This window comes from Tympanuchus pallidicinctus, unplaced genomic scaffold, assembly GCF_026119805.1.
Source record: "Tympanuchus pallidicinctus isolate F22 unplaced genomic scaffold, pur_lepc_1.0 scaffold6, whole genome shotgun sequence".
NCBI classification, from domain to species: Eukaryota; Metazoa; Chordata; class Aves; order Galliformes; family Phasianidae; genus Tympanuchus; species Tympanuchus pallidicinctus.
This window is the reverse complement of record NW_026294780.1, coordinates 39,506,733-39,516,208: the sequence shown is the minus strand read 5'-3', so window position 1 is coordinate 39,516,208 and position 9,476 is coordinate 39,506,733.

The window sequence follows — 9,476 nt, the reverse complement described above, 5'->3', positions numbered from 1 at the left end:
ACTATTCTCTTCCATCCACTTATAAATCTTCACACTGCACTACAACTGTAGAAAAAAGTAAACCTCCTACCCTACCTCTGCCATCTCCTCCTGCATGCTTAAGTTCTCTACTGGAGTTTTCTATTGAAATAAATAAGAAAAATAATTTATGTAGACATCTTAGAGGTGATTTGCTTAGAGATGGTTTTGCTAAGAGCGTCTGCTTTAAAATTATTTTCATATACCTAGTTATTTCCTTGCTTGACAATTTATTTTATAGGATGCAAAGGACAACCATTTTCGTTGTGCATACCTTCTTATACGTTATTTTCACAAAATTTATACATATAGTACCAAGGAGTAAAACATTAAAGATCTGTAAGCAAGGGCAGATGTTATCCAATGGCCAGCTTCTCCTATTGGTCACTTTATTTTCTTCTCTTCTTCCTGATTTTGAAGTTCAATGTGTTTTCATTTAATTTCTCCTTATAAAACTGGAATCTCTCCTGAGTACCAGTCTCAGTTCCATGGAATTTTAAAAACCTCTTTCTTCCTTTCCTAACAATTAATTATTATCACCTATTATCTATGCCTAACCTTGAAGCAATTCTCTTGACTCCTTTTTTTCTTAATTTTTTTGTTGCAGTATGAGACTCTGCTTTTTGATAAAACAAGAAAATCCTTCTGTCCTTTTGATTTATAATTTCTCTAGTGGTTATTTGAATTCTGACTTTATTTTACTAAATAAAGTTGGGACTATATTAGGATATGCTGGTACTTGCCAGTGTGGAACAAAAGTAGTGGAGCTATTTGACTGTGTTAACCTTCATAACTCAAGCAAAAAGGATATATTTTTCTTCAAATTAGACCAAGACACGCTAATTCTAAAGATTTAAACCACAGTTTTGGATCATTAAAATGAATACACATTGTGCATACAAACAATTATTCCTTAACAACACTGCACCTATTCCAATACTGTCTCCTTAAGATAAACGCTTTTTAAATTCATTTATTCCCTGGAAAATGATTTTCTGATCTATCAAGGTAAATAGGTACTGAGGGATGTAAAAATTAATCAAGAAAAGGGAAATGAGGTCTTTTTATGTTGCTTTCTATCAAAGAAGTCTCTCATTATTACAGCAGACTAAAGTGAAGTCAAGTGGCCACAGATAAGCAAGGGAACAGAACTTAGAAGCAATGAGAAAAGGACTTGGTTGGATAGCTCTTTAAGAAAATGGAAGAGAGAATATTCTCTTGTGGAAGACTGAATTTCACAAAGATAAATAATACACTCTGCAGAATGTTCTTTTCTGTTTGTTTTACGTATTGGAATTGATAAGGAAATTGACTGAAAAAAAAAACAAAGCAAAACAAACAAAAAAAAGCGCAAAGGTAGCTCCTTCACTTTTCAGAGAGAGAGATCTTCTGGTACATTGAAATTTTTCAATCTTAGCACAGATCAGTTTTCCAAAACTGCCACTTACATAAATTTGTTTGAATCTGTGTATGATGGTGTACTAGAAAATGTCCAGTCAGATTCTGCTTTCTGATTATTGCAAATCCTTTACATTGCACTTAAGTTTTAGAAAAGGTAAAGACTTAATTTTAAAAGCTTTTATTTCCCTTGATATTTTTTAATATAATTGTTTAAGTTGGAAGACACTCTAAAAGGTCACCTAGTCCAACTTCTCTGCAATTAACAGGACACCTACAGATAGATCACGTCTAAGTTTCTCTCTTTTAGTTTGAAATCATTTCCCCTTGTCCTGTCAAAGCAGACTGCTAAAGAATCTATCCTTTCTTTCTTATAGCTCCCTTTTGATAGTGAAAGTCTGCTCCCAGGTCTCCCCAGAACCTTCTCTTCTTCAGGCTGAACAGCCCCAGCTCTTTCAGCCTTTTTTCTATAGTTAAAAACAATTGGACATCTTTTTCAATTTCATAGGGAAGTTTATAGGAATATAGTATGTTAAAATACTCTTTGTTTTGCTGTTTAATTGCTTGTATTTCACAATGCTTATTTGTGACTTTTCAATCTGGAGAGAAATTACACCTAAACAGACAAGCTCCTCAATCTTTGGAGAAGCATTTCCTCTCAGAATTGAAGTGAAAAGAAAGTTAAGTGGAGGTACCTGAAGATTTTCATTACTTTTATAGGTCTTCAAATCTGAAGTGCTTTCTTAATGAAAAAGGATTTTCCTTATAGAGGTTTCTCTGCTGAAAATCCTGGTCATGCACTCATGTGCCTGTAGTGGCACTCTTTCTCTTCAAATAAAAAGTTCCATTTGCTATTTAGGAAGACAGCTTAACTCTGCTGTTATTATCCTACTATGCATGCTGATACTTGACAGCATGACTGTCACAGGCACTGAATATTTTGATGTTTATTTTTTCCTCTGGTTCTAGCACTGGGACCTGTGGATTCTTGCATCTTACGAGAGGATTTAAACAGGGAATGTGCCTGTGAGATCTCCTTAGTCTGAGTGTAAACCCATAAATGTATGTCTCTACAACCACTGTGTGATGGACAAGGCAATAGGATGCTAACCCCACTACTATTCTGTCACTCTAATCCACCATAAATCTGTACTGCATTTGAAAGAAACAGTTTGATTCCCATACCCACACAGAGTAGGAGCATTCTTCCAACCAGATGGCCAAACAAACATATCATGTTACCGATCTCCTGTAAAACTGCTTTTTTGGTTTGTCTTTTGGTTTTCTTTTCTGTATGTCTGCTTGCCTTAATCACATAAGGTAGATCAACTGCAATTGCTATATTAAAGCTTTTGCTGATAAATGGGAATGTGTGGCTCGGTACAAGGAGAATAGTGCGACCATCTTTATGAATAGTAGAATGAATTTGTCAGTTAAAAATCGCTAGGTGCTTCTAACCTCTCTGTGACCTGGAAGGGCAAAGCTTCTAATTGTCATCCCATAGACTGTATGAAGTCACATCTATTTAACATAAACCACTGTTTATATTCATCCAAAGATTAGTGAGAACAATTAAAGGGCGCTCAGTAACACTGTCCTCCTTAAGTTTCTATCACCCAAGATACTGCTCTGAATACTACACAAAAGAGTTAGTAAACTGAACTCATACTTCAATTTAAAAGAGTTAGCAAAAATCTGAAGTGAAATTCAATGTGCAAAACATTCAATCAAAAACTAAATTGCAATCTCAATTGTGGAGCAATTCCAAGAAAATGCAAGTCAGTCAGATAACAAGAATGCAGAGTGATACAGGCTCAACAATTTATTCTTCTTCTTGAGGGATAAATGAAAATTATGTTCTCAGTGCCAGGCACGTTCTGTTACAAGCATAATTAAGACATTGATTCTGACTGAAATTTGGAAAATAAAAATAAGGAAAAGTGAAGAATAGGAGATTTGCCTTTGACTTCACTATAGTAAGTAATTAATTCTTATTTTTTAATTATTATCTTTTTTTTATTATTTCCTATGGTGGGACCACGGAGTGAGATGGGGAAGAGTAGTGGTACAATACCCTTTCTCCCACAGTCCTAAAGTACAAGAGATGCAAGCATTTTAAGGTGAATTCAAACACAGTCAGAAGTACTGAAGAAGTGCGTAAGCCTCCATCACTCCTTTGGTGCATGGGATTCAGTAATATTTCCTATATCTGTGTTCCCTACACCTTCTGTCATAAATGTGATTGCATGCTGGAATGAATCAAAGGCAAGCAGCAGTCATCCAAAACATCCTAAAGAAAAGTCTGTCTAGAGGGACAAGGCTAAAGCTGAAGTGTGCTTCAACAGACTTTAGGTGGCCAGACCTGCGCACTTCCCATGCAGAGGAGATATCTATGTGAGACAAACTTTAAACTAATTTGGAACTTAGTTTGTGAATCGTGGAATCATAGAACTACAGAATTGTTTGAGTTGGAAGGGACACTTAAAGATCATCTAGTCCAACTCCTTTTACAGTGAAAAGGGGTATCTACAGCTAGATCAGTTTGCTCAAAGCCTAGTCCAGCTTGACCTTAAACATCCCTAGGGATGGAGCATTCATCACCCCTGTTCCAGTGCCTCACCAATCTTTTTTTTTTTTTTTTTTTAAAAAAAAAAAAAACAACTCTGCCCTATATTCAGTGTAAATCTCCCCCATTTCAGTTTGAAACCATTTCCCCTTCTGTTAGATCTGTTACAGCAGACTCTGCCAAAGAATCTGTCTCCTTCTTTCTTACAGCCCCCTTTAGGTACTGAAAGGTCGCTATCGGGTCTTCCCATGAGTGTTCTTTTCTCCAGGCTGAACAGCCCCAACTACCTCAGCCTATCCTTATAGGCGTAGGTGTTTCATATCAGTGTTGTGGCTCTCCTCTGGACATGCTTCAACAGGTCCATGTCTCTTCTGTACTGATGACTCCACACCAGGATGCACTATGCCAGGTGAGGTTTGACCTGTGCAGAGCAGAGGGCCAGGATCACCTCAATCTGCTGACCACACTCCTTTTGATGCAGCCCAATACATGATTGTTTTTCTTGGCTGTGAGGGCACACTGCCAACTCACGACCAGCTTGCAATCCACCAGTACCCCAAAGTCCTGTTCTAAAAGACTGTGCTTTATCTTTTCATTCTCCAGCTTGTAGTGATACCAGGGGTCTCCACAACCCACGTGCAAGAGCTTGCAATTGGATTTGTTGGATCATGAGATTCACCTGGCCTCACTGCTCAAGCCTGTCTAAATCTCTTTGTATGGCATCCCATCCCATCTCTTAGGCGTGTCAACCATACCACTCAGCTCGGTGTCACCTGCAAACTTACAGAGGGCTCATTCCATCCCATTGTTGATGTCACTGAGGAAAACGTTAGCTGTCCCAGTACCAATCCCTGAGATATACCATTCATCACTGATTTCCTTCTGGACATTGAGTCATTGACCACCACTCTCTGGGTAGAATTTCACAACTAGTTCTTCATCCATTGGAAAGTCCACCAATCAAATCCACGTCTTTTCAATTTGAAGAGAAAGATGTTAGAGGGGACCACGACAAAGGCCTTACTGAAGTCCAGATAGATGAATGGCTCTTCCCTTGTTCACTGACACAGCCTACCAAAAAAGCAACACGGTGGCTAGGCAAGACCTGCCCTTGGTGAAGCCATGCTGGTTGTCCCATATTGCTCCCTCTCTCACTTCTACAAGCCTCAGCATAAGTTCCAGGAAGATCTGCTCCATGATCATCTTTAGCATTGAGATGAGTCTGACAGGCCAATAGTTCTGAATGTCTTCTTTTCTACTCTTCTTAAAAATGAGTGATACATTGCTTTTTTTTTCCCCAGTCACCAGGAATTTCACCTAACCACCATGACTTTTCAAATATCATCAATAGTGACTTGGAGACTATGTCAGTCAATTACTTCAGGACTCTGGGATGCATCTCATCAGGACCCATAGAATTAAGGATGTTCAGATTCCTCAGGCAAAGGAGAACTTGATCTTTGTTTACAGCATTGTAGGCATTGCTCCCCTAGTTTCCACATTTCTAATCACCTGCTTAATGGCTGTGTGAAAAGCTAGTGAAGACTGAGGCAAAAAAATTTGCGGAATACCTCAACCTTCTCCTTGTTCTTTGTTACTAGCCTGCATGTATCACTCCCTAGCGAGGGTACACCTTCTCAGACCTTCCTTTTCTGGTTGATGTACCTATAGCGGTCTTTCTTATTCTTCTTTACATCCCTTGCCAAATCCTGTTGCAGCTGGACCTTAGCCTTCCTGACCCCATTCCTAAAGATTCTAGCAGCAGCATCATAATCTTCTCAGGCTATCTGAAATATCAGGAGCAGGTAATAATTAAAGACCACACCCGTCTAGGGAGCTTCCTAGTAATGTCCCTGTATGAAAACTGCTGAACCACAGCCTGAACCTCTGACTGACCACCTGAGGCAAGCAATAAGTCAGCCCTGGGAGCACAGGTGAAGACAATTCTCCTGTGCTACTGGAAGGGGCAGAGCCTGCCTCCACCTCTCCTAGACCCCATTTAAGAGCTGACTACCACTGAGGAAGGATCTTTCTTGGAGATTGCTCTTCCTGGAGTCTTTTTAGTGAGCCCAGGATGAGTGTAAACTTTCCATCCATTCTTCTTTAGCATGATAGCCTGTTTAGCCTAATTTTCCTGTATATTTCTTAATTGTAACATCTGTATATTCACTGATTATACAGTCTCTTACCTGGGTCTCATGAAAGCAGTAGACTTCCCTTTGAGTAGGGTCTGGTTTTCAAATTGGGCTCTTAGTCTTGCTCAGAAGAGAGACTCCTCTGAAAATCACTCTTCTTTTGTACTTGACAGTCTGTCTGGAGACAAGGTAACAACTGCCTTGCTCTAGTCAGCTGTCTTGATGAATTGGACTTTCTTTGCCAATGATCTCTGTTCTTATGTATTTGCTTTCCACGTTCATTTGTGCAACTGTTTTTATTGGAACAAATCCTCACAGAAAATAAAGTTAAAAGTCATGAGTATTTACAGAGACCAAACATTTAATTCAGACAAAAATACTTATGGCAAAAATACTTCCAGATTCATTGTGTGAGAGATCACAGTAAGACATGCAAAAGAACCACAAAAAAAAATAAAAATCCCAAAGAATATTAGACTACTTTAAATTCCAAATAGTAACCACACTTAAAAGAATGTATGGTCAAAGATGTTAGATTTACTTCTTTACGTTTTCAGTCATGCAGATCATAACATTCACTGATGTATGGCACTTCCTTAGGAGAAATGGGATTAGCCAAAATCTTCAGTTGAAACTAACTTTAGAGGTAAAACTGCATTTTGAACTTAGTTTTTGTCATTTAGCTTTTTTTTTCTTTGTTAGTCAGCAGCTGTTTTGGGCGCACCTTGAAATGTTTCAGGATGTGAATTGTTTAGATGCTGTGAATGCTTAAAAATTAAAATTGCTGCATCTGTTAGCTGCCATATTCATGGCAAGAATGGAAAAATCTTGTGGAGTATTCATATTTAAGTTTGATATTTTCCTCAGTGAGGAAAAGTGACCAAGTAGTCCTAATTAGATATGAGAGGAAAATTCTTTACAGCTGTTACCTCACTATCTTCCCCAGTATTCTTATAAGCAGAGCAAGCTTCTCTTATTGCCAAGCTTTTCGTTCACCTGGGATATCTGATGAGTATTGATTCACTTTATAAATACAGGTTTGTGGTGCTGAAAAATTAAGCTTTGTCATTTAGTACAATCCAATTCTGTGATGTATTTTTTTTTAGCTTTTTTTTCAGAAGAAGAGATTTACTCTGAAACAGTTCAGACAAAATCTAAATCTTTCATCCTAGCAAGAAAGGGATCATAATAAAAATAGTAAAAAAAAAAAAAAAAAAAAAAAAAAAAAAAAAAAAAAAGCTTTTTGTTGGTTTTACATTACATTAAAATATTTTTTGTACATATTTTCTTCATGGCCTTCTATACTTCAAGGTCTTCTTGTGTATGTTTTTTTAGAGAAATGCACATACAGAAACAATACATACGCAAAAATTGGAGGAAAAAAACACAAACAGTAATTAGATCTGATTCCTGCAAACTCTCTTTTCCCCCCTTCTAAGAGTTGAAAACTCAGCCTCGTGAACTGGCAAGGTAATTGACATATGGAAAGACTAGCTGGTTAACTATATGCTTGCATAAAACAACTAACTGTAATTCAAGCTTTTTCTTTGTTGTTGTTGTCCTTCTTATATCTGTCTCATTAATTATTTATTTAGTATTACTGTATTAACACAGTAGTACTGTTTTAGGTCTATAACAAATCTTCTCCAGCAGAAAGTGTAAGGTCGGTACAGTATAGATACCATGCACACTATGTAAAATAGCACTGTAAGCAGACAAATTAGATTATTTTTGAACTTGTTGATTTAATTAGAGAGGTACTTGCAGGAATTTAAATTCTGCACCTTCCTATCAGTTATCTTAAACAGCTTGATACAGGAGTTCAGTATTGAGATGTGACAGCGTTTCTTTGAATTACGGTATTTGCTTCAGTGATGTAAGATTTGTTAAAACATTCCAGTGATTTGATACATTTATTGCTCATCTCTTACTGAGCACCTGCAAGCGATATGTTTTGAACTTTTTCTATATCTTGGAATTGGGTTATCTGATTATTTACTACTGATATATTTGCTTTTTAAGGAGTTTTTTTTTCCTTTTGTTTTGGTCATTTTCTATGGCCTCCCAAAGACTGTGTTACGCTAACAACCAATCTCCTGCAATTCAGATCCTGAGCATCTAAAACAGGGCACACTCACAGGGTAGAAATCCACATCTTTAAGAAGTGGTGCCCTAGGAACAGTAATTAGATGTGCATGATTACCTCCTAACCTGCTAAATGGCTGGTTCAGATCTCCTGCTGTCAGTAAACAACCAGGGGCTGATTAAAAATCTTGTTATCGTTCCAAAACCCTTTGATGTATTCATGTGCCAGTTTTGACCTCTTTTTTTTTTTTTTTTTTTTTTCCCAATTCTGTGCGTTCCTCGAGTAGGTTACCAATTTCAATAGTGAGAAGAAAATAGCAATTCAGTATTCCTGACCTACAATGGAATATCCCAGTTGAATACAAAAGACACAGTGTCTTATCAGACATTATTTCGTATCCCCTTTCCCAACTCCCACAGCATACTCACTTTCAAGTTTTCACAGGGAGATATAATGAAAGTTTTTTTTTTTTATATTGTTTAAGCAAACCATAAGTATTTACAAGAAAGAATAAACTGTCACGGTCAAACAATCCATAATACTGCAATGAGAACGTTTTATGTTCTCTACTTATTTAACTCCACTCTTAGCTAAGTTGCACTGTGAAGTAGACATCAGTCCAGTTCTAATAATTTTGTAGCTAGGCAACTTTTATGATACGTATATCTTGTCTCTCATGAAGTAAATGGGAATGTTCAGTTCACATATCCCAAAGAGCATATAGTTTGTAAAGCTTCTAGTTTCCAACAACACAGAGTAGAAACAATGACCTACATGGATTATTTTCCAGGTTTAATATCAGTTTCCTACACTTGTTGGTCTGATAATAACCTTTTGCTTAGTGATAATCTGATGAAAACACATGTCAGGAAATTGTTGTTCTTATTATTCTTATTGGATTTTGAGATAAGAAGTTAACAGCACAGAATAATAACATTTACTTAAAATTTCCAAAGCAACTTGAACAGAGAAAGCAAGAATCCTTTTTCTTAAACTGCAAGATGGTTTATATATGATAAATCCTATTTTATTTATTTATTTATTTATTTTGTGTGTGTGTGTGCGAGAAAGACAGGTATTCTGGCAATTCTGCATCCAAAAAGCATTGCAGCTTTGGTAAGATCACACCTTTACTGTCATACTTAATTCAGGCCCTGCTCAGATTCATCTAATGCTTAGAAATGATCCTAAGGACATAAGAAATGTCCTGCTGGGTGAGGCTAGCTCAGGTTCATCCAGGATATGTTCTTCAGGGAAAGCATGAAAGTGCAGT